General features: G+C 60.4%; 1 protein-coding gene across 1 annotated transcript in view; it reads right to left on the reverse strand.

The window, feature by feature from the left end:
* entr1 (endosome associated trafficking regulator 1) overlaps positions 1-25,909 on the reverse strand; it is a 66,239-nt gene that overhangs the window by 27,647 nt on the left and 12,683 nt on the right. The gene's annotated exons all lie outside the window — the stretch shown is intronic.

Genomic DNA, 25,909 nt, shown 5'->3' on the forward strand with positions numbered 1-25,909 from the left:
ACTGTCAGAGGGTCAGTACTGAGTGAGTGCCGCACTGTCAGAGGGTCAGTACTGAGGGAGTGCCGCACTGTCAGAGGGTCAGTACTGAGGGAGTGCCGCACTGTCAGAGGGTCAGTACTGAGGGAGTGCCTCACTGTCAGAGGGTCAGTACTGAGGGAGTGCCGCACTGTCAGAGGGTCAGTACTGAGGGAGTGCCGCACTGTCAGAGGGTCAGTACTGAGGGAGTGCTGCACTGTCAGAGGGTCAGTACTGAGGGAGTGCCGCACTGTCGGAGGGTCAGTACTGAGGGAGTGCCGCACTGTCAGAGGGTCAGTACTGAGGGAGTGCTGCACTGTCAGAGGGTCAGTACTGAGGGAGTGCCGCACTGTCAGTGGGTCAGTACTGAGGGAGTGCTGCACTGTCAGGGGGTCAGTACTGAGGGAGTGCTGCACTGTCAGAGGGTCAGTACTGTGGGAGCACTGCACTGTCAGAGGGTCAGTACTGAGGGAGTGCTGCACTGTCAGAGAGTCAGTACTGAGGGAGTGCCGCACTGTCAGAGGGTCAGTGCTGAGGGAGTGCTGCACTGTCAGAGGGTCAGTACTGAGGGAGTGCCGCACTGTCAGAGGGTCAGTACTGAGGGAGTGCCGCACTGTCAGAGGGTCAGTACTGAGGGAGTGCCGCACTGTCAGAGGGTCAGTACTGAGGGAGTGCCGCACTGTCAGAGGGTCAGTACTGAGGGAGTGCCGCACTGTCAGAGGGTCAGTACTGAGGGAGTGCCGCACTGTCAGAGGGTCAGTACTGAGGGAGTGCCGCACTGTCAGTGGGTCAGTACTGAGGGAGTGCTGCACTGTCAGGGGGTCAGTACTGAGGGAGTGCTGCACTGTCAGAGGGTCAGTACTGTGGGAGCACTGCACTGTCAGAGGGTCAGTACTGAGGGAGTGCTGCACTGTCAGAGAGTCAGTACTGAGGGAGTGCCGCACTGTCAGAGGGTCAGTGCTGAGGGAGTGCTGCACTGTCAGAGGATCAGTACTGAGGGAGTGCCGCACTGTCAGAGGGTCAGTACTGAGGGAGTGCCGCACTGTCAGAGGGTCAGTACTGAGGGAGTGCCGCACTGTCAGAGGGTCAGTGCTGAGGGAGTGCTGCACTGTCAGAGGATCAGTACTGAGGGAGTGCCGCACTGTCAGAGGGTCAGTACTGAGGGAGTGCCGCACTGTCAGAGGGTCAGTACTGAGGGAGTGCCGCACTGTCAGAGGGTCAGTACTGAGGGAGTGCCGCACTGTCAGAGGGTCAGTACTGAGGGAGTGCCGCACTGTCAGAGGGTCAGTACTGAGGGAGTGCCGCACTGTCAGAGGGTCAGTACTGAGGGAGTGCTGCAGTGTCAGAGGGTCAGTACTGAGGGAGTGCCGCACTGTCAGAGGGTCAGTACTGTGGGAGCACTGCACTGTCAGAGGGTCAGTACTGAGGGAGTGCCGCACTGTCAGAGGGTCAGTACTGTGGGAGCACGGCACTGTCAGAGGGTCAGTACTGAGGGAGCACTGCACTGTCAGTGGGTCAGTACTGAGGGAGTGCTGCACTGTCAGAGGGTCAGTACTGTGGGAGCACTGCACTGTCAGAGGGTCAGTACTGAGGGAGTGCTGCACTGTCAGAGAGTCAGTACTGAGGGAGTGCCGCACTGTCAGGGGGTCAGTGCTGAGGGAGTGCTGCACTGTCAGAGGGTCAGGACTGAGGGAGTGCCGCACTGTCAGAGGGTCAGTACTGAGGGAGTGCCGCACTGTCAGAGAGTCAGTACTGAGGGAGTGCAGCACTGTCAGAGGGTCAGTACTGAGGGAGTGCCGCACTGTCAGAGGGTCAGTACTGAGGGAGTGCTGCACTGTCGGAGGGTCAGTACTGAGGGAGTGCCGCACAGTCGGAGGGTCAGTACTGAGGGAGTGCTGCACTGTCGGAGGGTCAGTACTGAGGGAGTGCCGCACTGTCAGAGGGTCAGTACGGAAGGAGTGCTGCACTGTCGGAGGGTCAGTACTGAGGGAGTGCCGCACTGTCAGAGGGTCAGTACTGAGGGAGTGCCGCACTGTCAGAGGGTCAGTACTGAGGGAGTGCTGCACTGTCAGAGGGTCAGTACTGAGGGAGTGTCGCACTGTCAGAGGGTCAGTACTGAGGGAGTGCTGGACCGTCAGAGGGTCAGTACTGAGGGAGTGCCGCACTGTCAGAGGGTCAGTACTGAGGGAGTGCTGCACTGTCAGAGGGTCAGTGTTGAGGGAGTGCTGCACTGTCAGAGGGTCAGTACTGAGGGAGTGCTGCACTATCAGAGGGACAGTACTGAGGGAGTGCTGGACCGTCAGAGGGTCAGTACTGAGGCAGTGCCGCACAGTCAGAGGGTCAGTACTGAGGGAGTGCCGCACTGTCAGAGGGTCAGTACTGAGGGAGTGCCGCGCTGTCAGAGGGTCAGTACTGAGGGAGTGCCGCACTGTCAGAGGATCAGTACTGAGGGAGTGCTGCACTGTCAGAGGGTCAGTACTGAGGGAGTGCCGCACAGTCAGAAGGTCAGTACTGAGGGAGTGCTGCACTGTCAGAGGGTCAGTACTGAGGGAGTGCCGCACTGTCAGAGGGTCAGTGCTGAGAGTGCCGCACTGTCAGAGGGTCAGTACTGAGGGAGTGCCGCATTGTCAGAGGGTCAGTACTGAGGGAGTGCCGCACTGTCAGAGGGTCAGTACTGAGGGAGTGCCGCGCTGTCAGAGGGTCAGTACTGAGGGAGTGCCGCACTGTCGAGGGTCAGTACTGAGGGAATGCCGCACTGTCAGAGGGTCAGTACTGAGGGAGTGCTGCACTGTCAGAGGGTCAGTACCGAGGGAGTGCTGCACTGTCAGAGGGTCAGTACCGAGGGAGTGCTGCACTGTCAGAGGGTCAGTACCGAGGGAGTGCCGCACTGTCAGAGGGTCAGTACTGAGGGAGTGCCGCACTGTCAGAGGGTCAGTACTGAGGGAGTGCCGCACTGTCAGAGGGTCAGTACTGAGGGAGCGCCGCACTGTCAGAGGGTCAGTACTGAGGGAGCGCCGCACTGTCAGAGGGTCAGTACTGAGGGAGTGCCGCACTGTCAGAGGGTCAGTACTGAGGGAGCGCCGCACTGTCAGAGGGTCAGTACTGAGGGAGTGCCGCATTGTCAGAGGGTCAGTACTGAGGGAGTGCCGCACTGTCAGAGGGTCAGTACTGAGGGAGTGCCGCACTGTCAGAGGGTCAGTACTGAGGGAGTGCTGCACTGTCAGAGGGTCAGTACTGAGGGAGTGCTGCACTGTCAGAGGGTCAGTACTGAGAGAGTGCCGCACTGTCAGAGGGTCAGTACTGAGGGAGTGCCGCACTGTCAGAGGGTCAGTACTGAGGGAGTGCCGCACTGTCAGAGGGTCAGTACTGAGGGAGTGCCACACTGTCAGAGGGTCAGTACTGAGGGAGTGCCGCACTGTCAGAGGGTCAGTACTGAGAGAGTGCCGCACTGTCAGAGGGTCAGTACTGAGGGAGTGCCGCACTGTCAGAGGGTCAGTACTGAGGGAGTGCTGCACTGTCAGAGGGTCAGTACTGAGGGAGTGCCGCACTGTCAGAGGGTCAGTACTGAGGGAGTGCCGCGCTGTCAGAGGGTGAGTACGGAGGGAGTGCCGCACTGTCGAGGGTCAGTACTGAGGGAATGCCGCACTGTCAGAGGGTCAGTACTGAGGGAGTGCTGCACTGTCAGAGGGTCAGTAGCGAGGGAGTACTGCACTGTCAGAGGGTCAGTACTGAGGGAGTGCCGCACTGTCAGAGGGTCAGTACTGAGGGAGCGCCGCACTGTCAGAGGGTCAGTACTGAGGGAGTGCCGCACTGTCAGAGGGTCAGTACTGAGGGAGCGCCGCACTGTCGGAGGGTCAGTACTGAGGGAGCGCCGCACTGTCAGAGGGTCAGTACTGAGGGAGTGCCGCACTGTCAGAGGGTCAGTACTGAGGGAGTGCCGCACTGTCAGAGGGTCAGTACTGAGGGAGTGCCGCACTGTCGGAGGGTCAGTACTGAGGGAGTGCCGCACTGTCGGAGGGTCAGTACTGAGGGAGTGCCGCACTGTCGGAGGGTCAGTACTGAGGGAGTGCCGCACTGTCAGAGGGTCAGTACTGAGGGAGTGCCGCACTGTCAGAGGGTCAGTACTGAGGGAGTGCCGCACTGTCAGAGGGTCAGTACTGAGGGAGTGCCGCACTGTCAGAGGGTCAGTACTGAGGGAGTGCCGCACTGTCAGAGGGTCAGTACTGAGGGAGTGCCGCACTGTCAGAGGGTCAGTACTGAGGGAGTGCCGCACTGTCAGAGGGTCAGTACTGAGGGAGCGCTGCACTGTCAGAGGGTCAGTACTGGCGGAGTGCTGCACTGTCAGAGGGTCAGTACTGAGGGAGTGCCGCACTGTCAGAGGGTCAGTACTGAGGGAGTGCCGCACTGTCAGAGGGTCAGTACTGAGGGAGTGCCGCACTGTCAGAGGGTCAGTACTGAGGGAGTGCTGCACTGTCAGAGGGTCAGTACTGAGGGAGTGCCGCACTGTCAGAGGGTCAGTACTGAGGGAGTGCCGCACTGTCAGAGGGTCAGTACTGAGGGAGTGCTGCACTGTCAGAGGGTCAGTACTGAGGGGGTGCTGCACTGTCAGAGAGTCAGTACTGAGGGAGTGCAGCACTGTCAGAGGGTCAGTACTGAGGGAGTGCCGCACTGTCAGAGGGTCAGTACTGAGGGAGTGCTGCACTGTCGGAGGGTCAGTACTGAGGGAGTGCCGCACAGTCGGAGGGTCAGTACTGAGGGAGTGCTGCACTGTCGGAGGGTCAGTACTGAGGGAGTGCCGCACTGTCAGAGGGTCAGTACGGAAGGAGTGCTGCACTGTCGGAGGGTCAGTACTGAGGGAGTGCCGCACTGTCAGAGGGTCAGTACTGAGGGAGTGCCGCACTGTCAGAGGGTCAGTACTGAGGGAGTGCTGCACTGTCAGAGGGTCAGTACTGAGGGAGTGTCGCACTGTCAGAGGGTCAGTACTGAGGGAGTGCTGGACCGTCAGAGGGTCAGTACTGAGGGAGTGCCGCACTGTCAGAGGGTCAGTACTGAGGGAGTGCTGCACTGTCAGAGGGTCAGTGTTGAGGGAGTGCTGCACTGTCAGAGGGTCAGTACTGAGGGAGTGCTGCACTATCAGAGGGACAGTACTGAGGGAGTGCTGGACCGTCAGAGGGTCAGTACTGAGGCAGTGCCGCACAGTCAGAGGGTCAGTACTGAGGGAGTGCCGCACTGTCAGAGGGTCAGTACTGAGGGAGTGCCGCGCTGTCAGAGGGTCAGTACTGAGGGAGTGCCGCACTGTCAGAGGATCAGTACTGAGGGAGTGCTGCACTGTCAGAGGGTCAGTACTGAGGGAGTGCCGCACAGTCAGAAGGTCAGTACTGAGGGAGTGCTGCACTGTCAGAGGGTCAGTACTGAGGGAGTGCCGCACTGTCAGAGGGTCAGTGCTGAGAGTGCCGCACTGTCAGAGGGTCAGTACTGAGGGAGTGCCGCATTGTCAGAGGGTCAGTACTGAGGGAGTGCCGCACTGTCAGAGGGTCAGTACTGAGGGAGTGCCGCGCTGTCAGAGGGTCAGTACTGAGGGAGTGCCGCACTGTCGAGGGTCAGTACTGAGGGAATGCCGCACTGTCAGAGGGTCAGTACTGAGGGAGTGCTGCACTGTCAGAGGGTCAGTACCGAGGGAGTGCTGCACTGTCAGAGGGTCAGTACCGAGGGAGTGCTGCACTGTCAGAGGGTCAGTACCGAGGGAGTGCCGCACTGTCAGAGGGTCAGTACTGAGGGAGTGCCGCACTGTCAGAGGGTCAGTACTGAGGGAGTGCCGCACTGTCAGAGGGTCAGTACTGAGGGAGCGCCGCACTGTCAGAGGGTCAGTACTGAGGGAGCGCCGCACTGTCAGAGGGTCAGTACTGAGGGAGTGCCGCACTGTCAGAGGGTCAGTACTGAGGGAGCGCCGCACTGTCAGAGGGTCAGTACTGAGGGAGTGCCGCATTGTCAGAGGGTCAGTACTGAGGGAGTGCCGCACTGTCAGAGGGTCAGTACTGAGGGAGTGCCGCACTGTCAGAGGGTCAGTACTGAGGGAGTGCTGCACTGTCAGAGGGTCAGTACTGAGGGAGTGCTGCACTGTCAGAGGGTCAGTACTGAGAGAGTGCCGCACTGTCAGAGGGTCAGTACTGAGGGAGTGCCGCACTGTCAGAGGGTCAGTACTGAGGGAGTGCCGCACTGTCAGAGGGTCAGTACTGAGGGAGTGCCACACTGTCAGAGGGTCAGTACTGAGGGAGTGCCGCACTGTCAGAGGGTCAGTACTGAGAGAGTGCCGCACTGTCAGAGGGTCAGTACTGAGGGAGTGCCGCACTGTCAGAGGGTCAGTACTGAGGGAGTGCTGCACTGTCAGAGGGTCAGTACTGAGGGAGTGCCGCACTGTCAGAGGGTCAGTACTGAGGGAGTGCCGCGCTGTCAGAGGGTGAGTACGGAGGGAGTGCCGCACTGTCGAGGGTCAGTACTGAGGGAGTGCTGCACTGTCAGAGGGTCAGTAGCGAGGGAGTACTGCACTGTCAGAGGGTCAGTACTGAGGGAGTGCCGCACTGTCAGAGGGTCAGTACTGAGGGAGCGCCGCACTGTCAGAGGGTCAGTACTGAGGGAGTGCCGCACTGTCAGAGGGTCAGTACTGAGGGAGTGCCGCACTGTCAGAGGGTCAGTACTGAGGGAGTGCCGCACTGTCAGAGGGTCAGTACTGAGGGAGCGCTGCACTGTCAGAGGGTCAGTACTGAGGGAGTGCCGCACTGTCAGAGAGTTAGTACTGAGGGAGTGCCGCACTGTCAGAGGGTCAGTACTGAGGGAGTGCTACACTGTCAGAGGGTCAGTACCGAGGGAGTGCCGCACTGTCAGAGGGTCAGTACTGAGGGAGTGCCGCACTGTCAGAGGGTCAGTACTGAGGGAGTGCCGCACTGTCAGAGGGTCAGTACTGAGGGAGCGCCGCACTGTCAGAGGGTCAGTACTGAGGGAGCGCCGCACTGTCAGAGGGTCAGTACTGAGGGAGCGCCGCACTGTCAGAGGGTCAGTACTGAGGGAGTGCCGCACTGTCAGAGGGTCAGTACTGAGGGAGTGCCGCACTGTCAGAGGGTCAGTACTGAGGGAGTGCCGCACTGTCGGAGGGCCAGTACTGAGGGAGCGCCGCACTGTCGGAGGGTCAGTACTGAGGGAGCGCCGCACTGTCAGAGGGTCAGTACTGAGGGAGTGCCGCACTGTTAGAGGGTCAGTACTGAGGGAGTGCCGCACTGTCAGAGGGTCAGTACTGAGGGAGTGCCGCACTGTCGGAGGGTCAGTACTGAGGGAGTGCCGCACTGTCGGAGGGTCAGTACTGAGGGAGTGCCGCACTGTCGGAGGGTCAGTACTGAGGGAGTGCCGCACTGTCCGAGGGTCAGTACTGAGGGAGTGCCGCACTGTCAGAGGGTCAGTACTGAGGGAGTGCCGCACTGTCAGAGGGTCAGTACTGAGGGAGTGCCGCACTGTCAGAGGGTCAGTACTGAGGGAGTGCCGCACTGTCAGAGGGTCAGTACTGAGGGAGCGCCGCACTGTCAGAGGGTCAGTACTGAGGGAGCGCTGCACTGTCAGAGGGTCAGTACTGGCGGAGTGCTGCACTGTCAGAGGGTCAGTACTGAGGGAGTGCCGCACTGTCAGAGGGTCAGTACTGAGGGAGTGCCGCACTGTCAGAGGGTCAGTACTGAGGGAGTGCTGCACTGTCAGAGGGTCAGTACTGAGGGAGTGCCGCACTGTCAGAGGGTCAGTACTGAGGGAGTGCCGCACTGTCAGAGGGTCAGTACTGAGGGAGTGCTGCACTGTCAGAGGGTCAGTACTGAGGGGGTGCTGCACTGTCAGAGGGTCAGTACTGAGGGAGTGCCGCACTGTCAGAGGGTCAGTACTGAGGGAGTGCTGCACTGTCAGAGGGTCAGTACTGAGAGAGTGCCGCACTGTCAGAGGGTCAGTACTGAGGGAGTGCCGCACTGTCAGAGGGTCAGTACTGAGGGAGTGCCGCACTGTCAGAGGGTCAGTACTGAGGGAGTGCCACACTGTCAGAGGGTCAGTACTGAGGGAGTGCCGCACTGTCAGAGGGTCAGTACTGAGAGAGTGCCGCACTGTCAGAGGGTCAGTACTGAGGGAGTGCCGCACTGTCAGAGGGTCAGTACTGAGGGAGTGCTGCACTGTCAGAGGGTCAGTACTGAGGGAGTGCCGCACTGTCAGAGGGTCAGTACTGAGGGAGTGCCGCGCTGTCAGAGGGTGAGTACGGAGGGAGTGCCGCACTGTCGAGGGTCAGTACTGAGGGAATGCCGCACTGTCAGAGGGTCAGTACTGAGGGAGTGCTGCACTGTCAGAGGGTCAGTAGCGAGGGAGTACTGCACTGTCAGAGGGTCAGTACTGAGGGAGTGCCGCACTGTCAGAGGGTCAGTACTGAGGGAGCGCCGCACTGTCAGAGGGTCAGTACTGAGGGAGTGCCGCACTGTCAGAGGGTCAGTACTGAGGGAGTGCCGCACTGTCAGAGGGTCAGTACTGAGGGAGTGCCGCACTGTCAGAGGGTCAGTACTGAGGGAGCGCTGCACTGTCAGAGGGTCAGTACTGAGGGAGTGCCGCACTGTCAGAGAGTAAGTACTGAGGGAGTGCCGCACTGTCAGAGGGTCAGTACTGAGGGAGTGCTACACTGTCAGAGGGTCAGTACCGAGGGAGTGCCGCACTGTCAGAGGGTCAGTACTGAGGGAGTGCCGCACTGTCAGAGGGTCAGTACTGAGGGAGTGCCGCACTGTCAGAGGGTCAGTACTGAGGGAGCGCCGCACTGTCAGAGGGTCAGTACTGAGGGAGCGCCGCACTGTCAGAGGGTCAGTACTGAGGGAGTGCCGCACTGTCAGAGGGTCAGTACTGAGGGAGTGCCGCACTGTCAGAGGGTCAGTACTGAGGGAGTGCCGCACTGTCGGAGGGTCAGTACTGAGGGAGCGCCGCACTGTCGGAGGGTCAGTACTGAGGGAGCGCCGCACTGTCAGAGGGTCAGTACTGAGGGAGTGCCGCACTGTTAGAGGGTCAGTACTGAGGGAGTGCCGCACTGTCAGAGGGTCAGTACTAAGGGAGTGCCGCACTGTCGGAGGGTCAGTACTGAGGGAGTGCCGCACTGTCGGAGGGTCAGTACTGAGGGAGTGCCGCACTGTCGGAGGGTCAGTACTGAGGGAGTGCCGCACTGTCAGAGGGTCAGTACTGAGGGAGTGCCGCACTGTCAGAGGGTCAGTACTGAGGGAGTGCCGCACTGTCAGAGGGTCAGTACTGAGGGAGTGCCGCACTGTCAGAGGGTCAGTACTGAGGGAGTGCCGCACTGTCAGAGGGTCAGTACTGAGGGAGTGCCGCACTGTCAGAGGGTCAGTACTGAGGGAGTGCCGCACTGTCAGAGGGTCAGTACTGAGGGAGCGCTGCACTGTCAGAGGGTCAGTACTGGCGGAGTGCTGCACTGTCAGAGGGTCAGTACTGAGGGAGTGCCGCACTGTCAGAGGGTCAGTACTGAGGGAGTGCCGCACTGTCAGAGGGTCAGTACTGAGGGAGTGCCGCACTGTCAGAGGGTCAGTACTGAGGGAGTGCTGCACTGTCAGAGGGTCAGTACTGAGGGAGTGCCGCACTGTCAGAGGGTCAGTACTGAGGGAGTGCCGCACTGTCAGAGGGTCAGTACTGAGGGAGTGCTGCACTGTCAGAGGGTCAGTACTGAGGGGGTGCTGCACTGTCAGAGAGTCAGTACTGAGGGAGTGCAGCACTGTCAGAGGGTCAGTACTGAGGGAGTGCCGCACTGTCAGAGGGTCAGTACTGAGGGAGTGCTGCACTGTCGGAGGGTCAGTACTGAGGGAGTGCCGCACAGTCGGAGGGTCAGTACTGAGGGAGTGCTGCACTGTCGGAGGGTCAGTACTGAGGGAGTGCCGCACTGTCAGAGGGTCAGTACGGAAGGAGTGCTGCACTGTCGGAGGGTCAGTACTGAGGGAGTGCCGCACTGTCAGAGGGTCAGTACTGAGGGAGTGCCGCACTGTCAGAGGGTCAGTACTGAGGGAGTGCTGCACTGTCAGAGGGTCAGTACTGAGGGAGTGTCGCACTGTCAGAGGGTCAGTACTGAGGGAGTGCTGGACCGTCAGAGGGTCAGTACTGAGGGAGTGCCGCACTGTCAGAGGGTCAGTACTGAGGGAGTGCTGCACTGTCAGAGGGTCAGTGTTGAGGGAGTGCTGCACTGTCAGAGGGTCAGTACTGAGGGAGTGCTGCACTATCAGAGGGACAGTACTGAGGGAGTGCTGGACCGTCAGAGGGTCAGTACTGAGGGAGTGCTGCACTGTCAGAGGGTCAGTACTGAGGGAGTGCCGCACTGTCAGAGGGTCAGTGCTGAGAGTGCCGCACTGTCAGAGGGTCAGTACTGAGGGAGTGCCGCATTGTCAGAGGGTCAGTACTGAGGGAGTGCCGCACTGTCAGAGGGTCAGTACTGAGGGAGTGCCGCGCTGTCAGAGGGTCAGTACTGAGGGAGTGCCGCACTGTCGAGGGTCAGTACTGAGGGAATGCCGCACTGTCAGAGGGTCAGTACTGAGGGAGTGCTGCACTGTCAGAGGGTCAGTACCGAGGGAGTGCTGCACTGTCAGAGGGTCAGTACCGAGGGAGTGCTGCACTGTCAGAGGGTCAGTACCGAGGGAGTGCCGCACTGTCAGAGGGTCAGTACTGAGGGAGTGCCGCACTGTCAGAGGGTCAGTACTGAGGGAGCGCCGCACTGTCAGAGGGTCAGTACTGAGGGAGCGCCGCACTGTCAGAGGGTCAGTACTGAGGGAGCGCCGCACTGTCAGAGGGTCAGTACTGAGGGAGTGCCGCACTGTCAGAGGGTCAGTACTGAGGGAGCGCCGCACTGTCAGAGGGTCAGTACTGAGGGAGTGCCGCATTGTCAGAGGGTCAGTACTGAGGGAGTGCCGCACTGTCAGAGGGTCAGTACTGAGGGAGTGCCGCACTGTCAGAGGGTCAGTACTGAGGGAGTGCTGCACTGTCAGAGGGTCAGTACTGAGGGAGTGCTGCACTGTCAGAGGGTCAGTACTGAGAGAGTGCCGCACTGTCAGAGGGTCAGTACTGAGGGAGTGCCGCACTGTCAGAGGGTCAGTACTGAGGGAGTGCCGCACTGTCAGAGGGTCAGTACTGAGGGAGTGCCACACTGTCAGAGGGTCAGTACTGAGGGAGTGCCGCACTGTCAGAGGGTCAGTACTGAGAGAGTGCCGCACTGTCAGAGGGTCAGTACTGAGGGAGTGCCGCACTGCCAGAGGGTCAGTACCGAGGGAGTGCTGCACTGTCAGAGGGTCAGTACTGAGGGAGTGCCGCACTGTCAGAGGGTGAGTACGGAGGGAGTGCCGCACTGTCGAGGGTCAGTACTGAGGGAGTGCTGCACTGTCAGAGGGTCAGTAGCGAGGGAGTACTGCACTGTCAGAGGGTCAGTACTGAGGGAGTGCCGCACTGTCAGAGGGTCAGTACTGAGGGAGCGCCGCACTGTCAGAGGGTCAGTACTGAGGGAGTGCCGCACTGTCAGAGGGTCAGTACTGAGGGAGTGCCGCACTGTCAGAGGGTCAGTACTGAGGGAGTGCCGCACTGTCAGAGGGTCAGTACTGAGGGAGCGCTGCACTGTCAGAGGGTCAGTACTGAGGGAGTGCCGCACTGTCAGAGAGTTAGTACTGAGGGAGTGCCGCACTGTCAGAGGGTCAGTACTGAGGGAGTGCTACACTGTCAGAGGGTCAGTACCGAGGGAGTGCCGCACTGTCAGAGGGTCAGTACTGAGGGAGTGCCGCACTGTCAGAGGGTCAGTACTGAGGGAGTGCCGCACTGTCAGAGGGTCAGTACTGAGGGAGCGCCGCACTGTCAGAGGGTCAGTACTGAGGGAGCGCCGCACTGTCAGAGGGTCAGTACTGAGGGAGCGCCGCACTGTCAGAGGGTCAGTACTGAGGGAGTGCCGCACTGTCAGAGGGTCAGTACTGAGGGAGTGCCGCACTGTCAGAGGGTCAGTACTGAGGGAGTGCCGCACTGTCGGAGGGCCAGTACTGAGGGAGCGCCGCACTGTCGGAGGGTCAGTACTGAGGGAGCGCCGCACTGTCGGAGGGTCAGTACTGAGGGAGTGCCGCACTGTTAGAGGGTCAGTACTGAGGGAGTGCCGCACTGTCGGAGGGTCAGTACTGAGGGAGTGCCGCACTGTCGGAGGGTCAGTACTGAGGGAGTGCCGCACTGTCGGAGGGTCAGTACTGAGGGAGTGCCGCACTGTCGGAGGGTCAGTACTGAGGGAGTGCCGCACTGTCAGAGGGTCAGTACTGAGGGAGTGCCGCACTGTCAGAGGGTCAGTACTGAGGGAGTGCCGCACTGTCAGAGGGTCAGTACTGAGGGAGTGCCGCACTGTCAGAGGGTCAGTACTGAGGGAGTGCCGCACTGTCAGAGGGTCAGTACTGAGGGAGTGCCGCACTGTCAGAGGGTCAGTACTGAGGGAGCGCTGCACTGTCAGAGGGTCAGTACTGGCGGAGTGCTGCACTGTCAGAGGGTCAGTACTGAGGGAGTGCCGCACTGTCAGAGGGTCAGTACTGAGGGAGTGCCGCACTGTCAGAGGGTCAGTACTGAGGGAGTGCCGCACTGTCAGAGGGTCAGTACTGAGGGAGTGCCGCACTGTCAGAGGGTCAGTACTGAGGGAGTGCTGCACTGTCAGAGGGTCAGTACTGAGGGGGTGCTGCACTGTCAGAGGGTCAGTACTGAGGGAGTGCCGCACCGTCAGAGGGTCACTACTGAGGGAGTGCCGCACTGTCAGAGGGTCAGTACTGAGGGAGTGCCGCACTGTCAGAGGGTCAGTACTGAGGGGGTGCTGCACTGTCAGAGGGTCAGTACTGAGGGAGTGCCGCACTGTCAGAGGGTCAGTACTGAGGGAGTGCCGCACTGTCAGAGGGTCAGTACTGAGGGAGTGTCGCACCGTCAGAGGGTCACTACTGAGGGAGTGCCGCACTGTCAGAGGGTCAGTACTGAGGGAGTGCCGCACTGTCAGAGGGTCAGTACTGAGGGAGTGCTGCACTGTCAGAGGGTCAGTACTGAGGGAGTGTCGCACCGTCAGAGGGTCACTACTGAGGGAGTGCTGCACTGTCAGAGGGTCAGTACTGAGGGAGTGCCGCACTGTCAGAGGGTCAGTACTGAGGGAGTGCCGCGCTGTCAGAGGGTCAGTACTGAGGGAGTGCCGCGCTGTCAGAGGGTCAGTACTGAGGGAGTGCCGCACTGTCAGAGGGTCAGTACTGAGGGAGTGCCGCACCGTCAGAGGGTCAGTACTGAGGGAGTGTCGCACCGTCAGAGGGTCAGTACTGAGGGAGTGCCGCACTGTCAGAGGGTCAGTACTGAGGGAGTGCTGCACTGTCAGAGGGTCAGTACTGAGGGAGTGCTGCACTGTCAGAGGGTCAGTAGCGAGGGAGTACTGCACTGTCAGAGGGTCAGTACTGAGGGAGTGCCGCACTGTCAGAGGGTCAGTACTGAGGGAGCGCCGCACTGTCAGAGGGTCAGTACTGAGGGAGTGCCGCACTGTCAGAGGGTCAGTACTGAGGGAGTGCCGCACTGTCAGAGGGTCAGTACTGAGGGAGTGCCGCACTGTCAGAGGGTCAGTACTGAGGGAGCGCTGCACTGTCAGAGGGTCAGTACTGAGGGAGTGCCGCACTGTCAGAGAGTTAGTACTGAGGGAGTGCCGCACTGTCAGAGGGTCAGTACTGAGGGAGTGCTACACTGTCAGAGGGTCAGTACCGAGGGAGTGCCGCACTGTCAGAGGGTCAGTACTGAGGGAGTGCCGCACTGTCAGAGGGTCAGTACTGAGGGAGTGCCGCACTGTCAGAGGGTCAGTACTGAGGGAGCGCCGCACTGTCAGAGGGTCAGTACTGAGGGAGCGCCGCACTGTCAGAGGGTCAGTACTGAGGGAGTGCCGCACTGTCAGAGGGTCAGTACTGAGGGAGTGCCGCACTGTCAGAGGGTCAGTACTGAGGGAGTGCCGCACTGTCGGAGGGTCAGTACTGAGGGAGCGCCGCACTGTCGGAGGGTCAGTACTGAGGGAGCGCCGCACTGTCAGAGGGTCAGTACTGAGGGAGTGCCGCACTGTTAGAGGGTCAGTACTGAGGGAGTGCCGCACTGTCAGAGGGTCAGTACTAAGGGAGTGCCGCACTGTCGGAGGGTCAGTACTGAGGGAGTGCCGCACTGTCGGAGGGTCAGTACTGAGGGAGTGCCGCACTGTCGGAGGGTCAGTACTGAGGGAGTGCCGCACTGTCAGAGGGTCAGTACTGAGGGAGTGCCGCACTGTCAGAGGGTCAGTACTGAGGGAGTGCCGCACTGTCAGAGGGTCAGTACTGAGGGAGTGCCGCACTGTCAGAGGGTCAGTACTGAGGGAGTGCCGCACTGTCAGAGGGTCAGTACTGAGGGAGTGCCGCACTGTCAGAGGGTCAGTACTGAGGGAGTGCCGCACTGTCAGAGGGTCAGTACTGAGGGAGCGCTGCACTGTCAGAGGGTCAGTACTGGCGGAGTGCTGCACTGTCAGAGGGTCAGTACTGAGGGAGTGCCGCACTGTCAGAGGGTCAGTACTGAGGGAGTGCCGCACTGTCAGAGGGTCAGTACTGAGGGAGTGCCGCACTGTCAGAGGGTCAGTACTGAGGGAGTGCTGCACTGTCAGAGGGTCAGTACTGAGGGAGTGCCGCACTGTCAGAGGGTCAGTACTGAGGGAGTGCCGCACTGTCAGAGGGTCAGTACTGAGGGAGTGCTGCACTGTCAGAGGGTCAGTACTGAGGGGGTGCTGCACTGTCAGAGAGTCAGTACTGAGGGAGTGCAGCACTGTCAGAGGGTCAGTACTGAGGGAGTGCCGCACTGTCAGAGGGTCAGTACTGAGGGAGTGCTGCACTGTCGGAGGGTCAGTACTGAGGGAGTGCCGCACAGTCGGAGGGTCAGTACTGAGGGAGTGCTGCACTGTCGGAGGGTCAGTACTGAGGGAGTGCCGCACTGTCAGAGGGTCAGTACGGAAGGAGTGCTGCACTGTCGGAGGGTCAGTACTGAGGGAGTGCCGCACTGTCAGAGGGTCAGTACTGAGGGAGTGCCGCACTGTCAGAGGGTCAGTACTGAGGGAGTGCTGCACTGTCAGAGGGTCAGTACTGAGGGAGTGTCGCACTGTCAGAGGGTCAGTACTGAGGGAGTGCTGGACCGTCAGAGGGTCAGTACTGAGGGAGTGCCGCACTGTCAGAGGGTCAGTACTGAGGGAGTGCTGCACTGTCAGAGGGTCAGTGTTGAGGGAGTGCTGCACTGTCAGAGGGTCAGTACTGAGGGAGTGCTGCACTATCAGAGGGACAGTACTGAGGGAGTGCTGGACCGTCAGAGGGTCAGTACTGAGGGAGTGCTGCACTGTCAGAGGGTCAGTACTGAGGGAGTGCCGCACTGTCAGAGGGTCAGTGCTGAGAGTGCCGCACTGTCAGAGGGTCAGTACTGAGGGAGTGCCGCATTGTCAGAGGGTCAGTACTGAGGGAGTGCCGCACTGTCAGAGGGTCAGTACTGAGGGAGTGCCGCGCTGTCAGAGGGTCAGTACTGAGGGAGTGCCGCACTGTCGAGGGTCAGTACTGAGGGAATGCCGCACTGTCAGAGGGTCAGTACTGAGGGAGTGCTGCACTGTCAGAGGGTCAGTACCGAGGGAGTGCTGCACTGTCAGAGGGTCAGTACCGAGGGAGTGCTGCACTGTCAGAGGGTCAGTACCGAGGGAGTGCCGCACTGTCAGAGGGTCAGTACTGAGGGAGTGCCGCACTGTCAGAGGGTCAGTACTGAGGGAGTGCCGCACTGTCAGAGGGTCAGTACTGAGGGAGCGCCGCACTGTCAGAGGGTCAGTACTGAGGGAGCGCCGCACTGTCAGAGGGTCAGTACTGAGGGAGTGCCGCACTGTCAGAGGGTCAGTACTGAGGGAGCGCCGCACTGTCAGAGGGTCAGTACTGAGGGAGTGCCGCATTGTCAGAGGGTCAGTACTGAGGGAGTGCCGCACTGTCAGAGGGTCAGTACTGAGGGAGTGCCGCACTGTCAGAGGGTCAGTACTGAGGGAGTGCTGCACTGTCAGAGGGTCAGTACTGAGGGAGTGCTGCACTGTCAGAGGGTCAGTACTGAGAGAGTGCCGCACTGTCAGAGGGTCAGTACTGAGGGAGTGCCGCACTGTCAGAGGGTCAGTACTGAGGGAGTGCCGCACTGTCAGAGGGTCAGTACTGAGGGAGTGCCACACTGTCAGAGGGTCAGTACTGAGGGAGTGCCGCACTGTCAGAGGGTCAGTACTGAGAGAGTGCCGCACTGTCAGAGGGTCAGTACTGAGGGAGTGCCGCACTGTCAGAGGGTCAGTACTGAGGGAGTGCTGCACTGTCAGAGGGTCAGTACTGAGGGAGTGCCGCACTGTCAGAGGGTGAGTACGGAGGGAGTGCCGCACTGTCGAGGGTCAGTACTGAGGGAGTGCTGCACTGTCAGAGGGTCAGTAGCGAGGGAGTACTGCACTGTCAGAGGGTCAGTACTGAGGGAGTGCCGCACTGTCAGAGGGTCAGTACTGAGGGAGCGCCGCACTGTCAGAGGGTCAGTACTGAGGGAGTGCCGCACTGTCAGAGGGTCAGTACTGAGGGAGTGCCGCACTGTCAGAGGGTCAGTACTGAGGGAGTGCCGCACTGTCAGAGGGTCAGTACTGAGGGAGCGCTGCACTGTCAGAGGGTCAGTACTGAGGGAGTGCCGCACTGTCAGAGAGTTAGTACTGAGGGAGTGCCGCACTGTCAGAGGGTCAGTACTGAGGGAGTGCTACACTGTCAGAGGGTCAGTACCGAGGGAGTGCCGCACTGTCAGAGGGTCAGTACTGAGGGAGTGCCGCACTGTCAGAGGGTCAGTACTGAGGGAGTGCCGCACTGTCAGAGGGTCAGTACTGAGGGAGCGCCGCACTGTCAGAGGGTCAGTACTGAGGGAGCGCCGCACTGTCAGAGGGTCAGTACTGAGGGAGCGCCGCACTGTCAGAGGGTCAGTACTGAGGGAGTGCCGCACTGTCAGAGGGTCAGTACTGAGTGAGTGCCGCACTGTCAGAGGGTCAGTACTGAGGGAGTGCCGCACTGTCGGAGGGCCAGTACTGAGGGAGCGCCGCACTGTCGGAGGGTCAGTACTGAGGGAGCGCCGCACTGTCGGAGGGTCAGTACTGAGGGAGTGCCGCACTGTTAGAGGGTCAGTACTGAGGGAGTGCCGCACTGTCAGAGGGTCAGTACTGAGGGAGTGCCGCACTGTCGGAGGGTCAGTACTGAGGGAGTGCCGCACTGTCGGAGGGTCAGTACTGAGGGAGTGCCGCACTGTCGGAGGGTCAGTACTGAGGGAGTGCCGCACTGTCAGAGGGTCAGTACTGAGGGAGTGCCGCACTGTCAGAGGGTCAGTACTGAGGGAGTGCCGCACTGTCAGAGGGTCAGTACTGAGGGAGTGCCGCACTGTCAGAGGGTCAGTACTGAGGGAGTGCCGCACTGTCAGAGGGTCAGTACTGAGGGAGTGCCGCACTGTCAGAGGGTCAGTACTGAGGGAGCGCTGCACTGTCAGAGGGTCAGTACTGGCGGAGTGCTGCACTGTCAGAGGGTCAGTACTGAGGGAGTGCCGCACTGTCAGAGGGTCAGTACTGAGGGAGTGCCGCACTGTCAGAGGGTCAGTACTGAGGGAGTGCCGCACTGTCAGAGGGTCAGTACTGAGGGAGTGCCGCACTGTCAGAGGGTCAGTACTGAGGGAGTGCTGCACTGTCAGAGGGTCAGTACTGAGGGGGTGCTGCACTGTCAGAGGGTCAGTACTGAGGGAGTGCCGCACCGTCAGAGGGTCACTACTGAGGGAGTGCCGCACTGTCAGAGGGTCAGTACTGAGGGAGTGCCGCACTGTCAGAGGGTCAGTACTGAGGGGGTGCTGCACTGTCAGAGGGTCAGTACTGAGGGAGTGCCGCACTGTCAGAGGGTCAGTACTGAGGGAGTGCCGCACTGTCAGAGGGTCAGTACTGAGGGAGTGTCGCACCGTCAGAGGGTCACTACTGAGGGAGTGCCGCACTGTCAGAGGGTCAGTACTGAGGGAGTGCCGCACTGTCAGAGGGTCAGTACTGAGGGAGTGCTGCACTGTCAGAGGGTCAGTACTGAGGGAGTGTCGCACCGTCAGAGGGTCACTACTGAGGGAGTGCTGCACTGTCAGAGGGTCAGTACTGAGGGAGTGCCGCACTGTCAGAGGGTCAGTACTGAGGGAGTGCCGCGCTGTCAGAGGGTCAGTACTGAGGGAGTGCCGCGCTGTCAGAGGGTCAGTACTGAGGGAGTGCCGCACTGTCAGAGGGTCAGTACTGAGGGAGTGCCGCACCGTCAGAGGGTCAGTACTGAGGGAGTGTCGCACCGTCAGAGGGTCAGTACTGAGGGAGTGCCGCACTGTCAGAGGGTCAGTACTGAGGGAGTGCTGCACTGTCAGAGGGTCAGTACTGAGGGGTTGCTGCACTGTCAGAGGGTCAGTACTGAGGGAGTGCCGCACTGTCAGAGGGTCAGTACTGAGGGAGTGCCGCACTGTCAGAGGGTCAGTACTGAGGGAGTGCTGCACTGTCAGAGGGTCAGTACTGAGGGGGTGCCGCACTGTCAGAGGGTCAGTACTGAGGGAGTGCCGCACTGTCAGAGGGTCAGTACTGAGGGAGTGCCGCACTGTCAGAGGGTCACTACTGAGGGAGTGCCGCACTGTCAGAGGGTCAGTACTGAGGGAGTGCCGCACTGTCAGAGGGTCAGTACTGAGGGAGTGCCGCACTGTCAGAGGGTCAGTACTGAGGGAGTGCCGCACTCTCAGAGGGTCAGTACTGAGGGAGTGCCGCACTGTCAGAGGGTCAGTACTGAGGGAGTGCCGCACTGTCAGAGGGTCAGTACTGAGGGAGTGCCGCACTGTCAGAGGGTCAGTACTGAGGGAGTGTCGCACCGTCAGAGGGTCAGTACTGAGGGAGTGCTGCACTGTCAGAGGGTCAGTACTGAGGGGGTGCTGCACTGTCAGAGGGTCAGTACTGAGGGAGTGCCGCACTGTCAGAGGGTCAGTACTGAGGGAGTGCAGCACTGTCAGAGGGTCAGTACTGAGGGAGTGCTGCACTGTCAGAGGGTCAGTACTGAGGGAGTGCCGCACTGTCAGAGGGTCAGTACTGAGGGAGTGCCGCACTGTCAGAGGGTCAGTACTGAGGGAGTGCTGCACTGTCAGAGGGTCAGTACTGAGGGAGTGCTGCACTGTCAGAGGGTCAGTACTGAGGGAGTGCTGCACTGTCAGAGGGTCAGTACTGAGGGAGTGCCGCACTGTCAGAGGGTCAGTACTGAGGGAGTGCCGCACTGTCAGAGGGTCAGTACTGAGGGAGCGCTGCACTGTCAGAGGGTCAGTACTGAGGGAGTGCCGCACTGTCAGAGAGTTAGTACTGAGGGAGTGCCGCACTGTCAGAGGGTCAGTACTGAGGGAGTGCTACACTGTCAGAGGGTCAGTACCGAGGGAGTGCCGCACTGTCAGAGGGTCAGTACTGAGGGAGTGCCGCACTGTCAGAGGGTCAGTACTGAGGGAGTGCCGCACTGTCAGAGGGTCAGTACTGAGGGAGCGCCGCACTGTCAGAGGGTCAGTACTGAGGGAGCGCCGCACTGTCAGAGGGTCAGTACTGAGGGAGCGCCGCACTGTCAGAGGGTCAGTACTGAGGGAGTGCCGCACTGTCAGAGGGTCAGTACTGAGGGAGTGCCGCACTGTCAGAGGGTCAGTACTGAGGGAGTGCCGCACTGTCGGAGGGCCAGTACTGAGGGAGCGCCGCACTGTCGGAGGGTCAGTACTGAGGGAGCGCCGCACTGTCGGAGGGTCAGTACTGAGGGAGTGCCGCACTGTTAGAGGGTCAGTACTGAGGGAGTGCCGCACTGTCAGAGGGTCAGTACTGAGGGAGTGCCGCACTGTCGGAGGGTCAGTACTGAGGGAGTGCCGCACTGTCGGAGGGTCAGTACTGAGGGAGTGCCGCACTGTCGGAGGGTCAGTACTGAGGGAGTGCCGCACTGTCAGAGGGTCAGTACTGAGGGAGTGCCGCACTGTCAGAGGGTCAGTACTGAGGGAGTGCCGCACTGTCAGAGGGTCAGTACTGAGGGAGTGCCGCACTGTCAGAGGGTCAGTACTGAGGGAGTGCCGCACTGTCAGAGGGTCAGTACTGAGGGAGTGCCGCACTGTCAGAGGGTCAGTACTGAGGGAGCGCTGCACTGTCAGAGGGTCAGTACTGGCGGAGTGCTGCACTGTCAGAGGGTCAGTACTGAGGGAGTGCCGCACTGTCAGAGGGTCAGTACTGAGGGAGTGCCGCACTGTCAGAGGGTCAGTACTGAGGGAGTGCCGCACTGTCAGAGGGTCAGTACTGAGGGAGTGCCGCACTGTCAGAGGGTCAGTACTGAGGGAGTGCTGCACTGTCAGAGGGTCAGTACTGAGGGGGTGCTGCACTGTCAGAGGGTCAGTACTGAGGGAGTGCCGCACCGTCAGAGGGTCACTACTGAGGGAGTGCCGCACTGTCAGAGGGTCAGTACTGAGGGAGTGCCGCACTGTCAGAGGGTCAGTACTGAGGGGGTGCTGCACTGTCAGAGGGTCAGTACTGAGGGAGTGCCGCACTGTCAGAGGGTCAGTACTGAGGGAGTGCCGCACTGTCAGAGGGTCAGTACTGAGGGAGTGTCGCACCGTCAGAGGGTCACTACTGAGGGAGTGCCGCACTGTCAGAGGGTCAGTACTGAGGGAGTGCCGCACTGTCAGAGGGTCAGTACTGAGGGAGTGCTGCACTGTCAGAGGGTCAGTACTGAGGGAGTGTCGCACCGTCAGAGGGTCACTACTGAGGGAGTGCTGCACTGTCAGAGGGTCAGTACTGAGGGAGTGCCGCACTGTCAGAGGGTCAGTACTGAGGGAGTGCCGCGCTGTCAGAGGGTCAGTACTGAGGGAGTGCCGCGCTGTCAGAGGGTCAGTACTGAGGGAGTGCCGCACTGTCAGAGGGTCAGTACTGAGGGAGTGCCGCACCGTCAGAGGGTCAGTACTGAGGGAGTGTCGCACCGTCAGAGGGTCAGTACTGAGGGAGTGCCGCACTGTCAGAGGGTCAGTACTGAGGGAGTGCTGCACTGTCAGAGGGTCAGTACTGAGGGGTTGCTGCACTGTCAGAGGGTCAGTACTGAGGGAGTGCCGCACTGTCAGAGGGTCAGTACTGAGGGAGTGCCGCACTGTCAGAGGGTCAGTACTGAGGGAGTGCTGCACTGTCAGAGGGTCAGTACTGAGGGGGTGCCGCACTGTCAGAGGGTCAGTACTGAGGGAGTGCCGCACTGTCAGAGGGTCAGTACTGAGGGAGTGCCGCACTGTCAGAGGGTCACTACTGAGGGAGTGCCGCACTGTCAGAGGGTCAGTACTGAGGGAGTGCCGCACTGTCAGAGGGTCAGTACTGAGGGAGTGCCGCACTGTCAGAGGGTCAGTACTGAGGGAGTGCCGCACTCTCAGAGGGTCAGTACTGAGGGAGTGCCGCACTGTCAGAGGGTCAGTACTGAGGGAGTGCCGCACTGTCAGAGGGTCAGTACTGAGGGAGTGCCGCACTGTCAGAGGGTCAGTACTGAGGGAGTGTCGCACCGTCAGAGGGTCAGTACTGAGGGAGTGCTGCACTGTCAGAGGGTCAGTACTGAGGGGGTGCTGCACTGTCAGAGGGTCAGTACTGAGGGAGTGCCGCACTGTCAGAGGGTCAGTACTGAGGGAGTGCAGCACTGTCAGAGGGTCAGTACTGAGGGAGTGCTGCACTGTCAGAGGGTCAGTACTGAGGGAGTGCAGCACTGTCAGGGGGTCAGTACTGAGGGAGTGCTGCACTGTCAGAGGGTCAGTACTGTGGGAGCACTGCACTGTCAGAGGGTCAGTACTGAGGGAGTGCTGCACTGTCAGAGAGTCAGTACTGAGGGAGTGCCGCACTGTCAGAGGGTCAGTGCTGAGGGAGTGCTGCACTGTCAGAGGGTCAGTACTGAGGGAGTGCCGCACTGTCAGAGGGTCAGTACTGAGGGAGTGCCGCACTGTCAGAGGGTCAGTACTGAGGGAGTGCCGCACTGTCAGAGGGTCAGTACTGAGGGAGTGCCGCACTGTCAGAGGGTCAGTACTGAGGGAGTGCCGCACTGTCAGAGGGTCAGTACTGAGGGAGTGCCGCACTGTCAGAGGGTCAGTACTGAGGGAGTGCCGCACTGTCAGTGGGTCAGTACTGAGGGAGTGCTGCACTGTCAGGGGGTCAGTACTGAGGGAGTGCTGCACTGTCAGAGGGTCAGTACTGTGGGAGCACTGCACTGTCAGAGGGTCAGTACTGAGGGAGTGCTGCACTGTCAGAGAGTCAGTACTGAGGGAGTGCCGCACTGTCAGAGGGTCAGTGCTGAGGGAGTGCTGCACTGTCAGAGGATCAGTACTGAGGGAGTGCCGCACTGTCAGAGGGTCAGTACTGAGGGAGTGCCGCACTGTCAGAGGGTCAGTACTGAGGGAGTGCCGCACTGTCAGAGGGTCAGTGCTGAGGGAGTGCTGCACTGTCAGAGGATCAGTACTGAGGGAGTGCCGCACTGTCAGAGGGTCAGTACTGAGGGAGTGCCGCACTGTCAGAGGGTCAGTACTGAGGGAGTGCCGCACTGTCAGAGGGTCAGTACTGAGGGAGTGCCGCACTGTCAGAGGGTCAGTACTGAGGGAGTGCCGCACTGTCAGAGGGTCAGTACTGAGGGAGTGCCGCACTGTCAGAGGGTCAGTACTGAGGGAGTGCTGCAGTGTCAGAGGGTCAGTACTGAGGGAGTGCCGCACTGTCAGAGGGTCAGTACTGTGGGAGCACTGCACTGTCAGAGGGTCAGTACTGAGGGAGTGCCGCACTGTCAGAGGGTCAGTACTGTGGGAGCACGGCACTGTCAGAGGGTCAGTACTGAGGGAGCACTGCACTGTCAGTGGGTCAGTACTGAGGGAGTGCTGCACTGTCAGAGGGTCAGTACTGTGGGAGCACTGCACTGTCAGAGGGTCAGTACTGAGGGAGTGCTGCACTGTCAGAGAGTCAGTACTGAGGGAGTGCCGCACTGTCAGGGGGTCAGTGCTGAGGGAGTGCTGCACTGTCAGAGGGTCAGGACTGAGGGAGTGCCGCACTGTCAGAGGGTCAGTACTGAGGGAGTGCCGCACTGTCAGAGAGTCAGTACTGAGGGAGTGCAGCACTGTCAGAGGGTCAGTACTGAGGGAGTGCCGCACTGTCAGAGGGTCAGTACTGAGGGAGTGCTGCACTGTCGGAGGGTCAGTACTGAGGGAGTGCCGCACAGTCGGAGGGTCAGTACTGAGGGAGTGCTGCACTGTCGGAGGGTCAGTACTGAGGGAGTGCCGCACTGTCAGAGGGTCAGTACGGAAGGAGTGCTGCACTGTCGGAGGGTCAGTACTGAGGGAGTGCCGCACTGTCAGAGGGTCAGTACTGAGGGAGTGCCGCACTGTCAGAGGGTCAGTACTGAGGGAGTGCTGCACTGTCAGAGGGTCAGTACTGAGGGAGTGTCGCACTGTCAGAGGGTCAGTACTGAGGGAGTGCTGGACCGTCAGAGGGTCAGTACTGAGGGAGTGCCGCACTGTCAGAGGGTCAGTACTGAGGGAGTGCTGCACTGTCAGAGGGTCAGTGTTGAGGGAGTGCTGCACTGTCAGAGGGTCAGTACTGAGGGAGTGCTGCACTATCAGAGGGACAGTACTGAGGGAGTGCTGGACCGTCAGAGGGTCAGTACTGAGGCAGTGCCGCACAGTCAGAGGGTCAGTACTGAGGGAGTGCCGCACTGTCAGAGGGTCAGTACTGAGGGAGTGCCGCGCTGTCAGAGGGTCAGTACTGAGGGAGTGCCGCACTGTCAGAGGATCAGTACTGAGGGAGTGCTGCACTGTCAGAGGGTCAGTACTGAGGGAGTGCCGCACAGTCAGAAGGTCAGTACTGAGGGAGTGCTGCACTGTCAGAGGGTCAGTACTGAGGGAGTGCCGCACTGTCAGAGGGTCAGTGCTGAGAGTGCCGCACTGTCAGAGGGTCAGTACTGAGGGAGTGCCGCATTGTCAGAGGGTCAGTACTGAGGGAGTGCCGCACTGTCAGAGGGTCAGTACTGAGGGAGTGCCGCGCTGTCAGAGGGTCAGTACTGAGGGAGTGCCGCACTGTCGAGGGTCAGTACTGAGGGAATGCCGCACTGTCAGAGGGTCAGTACTGAGGGAGTGCTGCACTGTCAGAGGGTCAGTACCGAGGGAGTGCTGCACTGTCAGAGGGTCAGTACCGAGGGAGTGCTGCACTGTCAGAGGGTCAGTACCGAGGGAGTGCCGCACTGTCAGAGGGTCAGTACTGAGGGAGTGCCGCACTGTCAGAGGGTCAGTACTGAGGGAGTGCCGCACTGTCAGAGGGTCAGTACTGAGGGAGCGCCGCACTGTCAGAGGGTCAGTACTGAGGGAGCGCCGCACTGTCAGAGGGTCAGTACTGAGGGAGTGCCGCACTGTCAGAGGGTCAGTACTGAGGGAGCGCCGCACTGTCAGAGGGTCAGTACTGAGGGAGTGCCGCATTGTCAGAGGGTCAGTACTGAGGGAGTGCCGCACTGTCAGAGGGTCAGTACTGAGGGAGTGCCGCACTGTCAGAGGGTCAGTACTGAGGGAGTGCTGCACTGTCAGAGGGTCAGTACTGAGGGAGTGCTGCACTGTCAGAGGGTCAGTACTGAGAGAGTGCCGCACTGTCAGAGGGTCAGTACTGAGGGAGTGCCGCACTGTCAGAGGGTCAGTACTGAGGGAGTGCCGCACTGTCAGAGGGTCAGTACTGAGGGAGTGCCACACTGTCAGAGGGTCAGTACTGAGGGAGTGCCGCACTGTCAGAGGGTCAGTACTGAGAGAGTGCCGCACTGTCAGAGGGTCAGTACTGAGGGAGTGCCGCACTGTCAGAGGGTCAGTACTGAGGGAGTGCTGCACTGTCAGAGGGTCAGTACTGAGGGAGTGCCGCACTGTCAGAGGGTCAGTACTGAGGGAGTGCCGCGCTGTCAGAGGGTGAGTACGGAGGGAGTGCCGCACTGTCGAGGGTCAGTACTGAGGGAATGCCGCACTGTCAGAGGGTCAGTACTGAGGGAGTGCTGCACTGTCAGAGGGTCAGTAGCGAGGGAGTACTGCACTGTCAGAGGGTCAGTACTGAGGGAGTGCCGCACTGTCAGAGGGTCAGTACTGAGGGAGCGCCGCACTGTCAGAGGGTCAGTACTGAGGGAGTGCCGCACTGTCAGAGGGTCAGTACTGAGGGAGCGCCGCACTGTCGGAGGGTCAGTACTGAGGGAGCGCCGCACTGTCAGAGGGTCAGTACTGAGGGAGTGCCGCACTGTCAGAGGGTCAGTACTGAGGGAGTGCCGCACTGTCAGAGGGTCAGTACTGAGGGAGTGCCGCACTGTCGGAGGGTCAGTACTGAGGGAGTGCCGCACTGTCGGAGGGTCAGTACTGAGGGAGTGCCGCACTGTCGGAGGGTCAGTACTGAGGGAGTGCCGCACTGTCAGAGGGTCAGTACTGAGGGAGTGCCGCACTGTCAGAGGGTCAGTACTGAGGGAGTGCCGCACTGTCAGAGGGTCAGTACTGAGGGAGTGCCGCACTGTCAGAGGGTCAGTACTGAGGGAGTGCCGCACTGTCAGAGGGTCAGTACTGAGGGAGTGCCGCACTGTCAGAGGGTCAGTACTGAGGGAGTGCCGCACTGTCAGAGGGTCAGTACTGAGGGAGCGCTGCACTGTCAGAGGGTCAGTACTGGCGGAGTGCTGCACTGTCAGAGGGTCAGTACTGAGGGAGTGCCGCACTGTCAGAGGGTCAGTACTGAGGGAGTGCCGCACTGTCAGAGGGTCAGTACTGAGGG

The sequence above is a fragment of the Scyliorhinus torazame genome, chromosome 22 (genome assembly GCF_047496885.1).
Source record: "Scyliorhinus torazame isolate Kashiwa2021f chromosome 22, sScyTor2.1, whole genome shotgun sequence".
NCBI classification, from domain to species: Eukaryota; Metazoa; Chordata; class Chondrichthyes; order Carcharhiniformes; family Scyliorhinidae; genus Scyliorhinus; species Scyliorhinus torazame.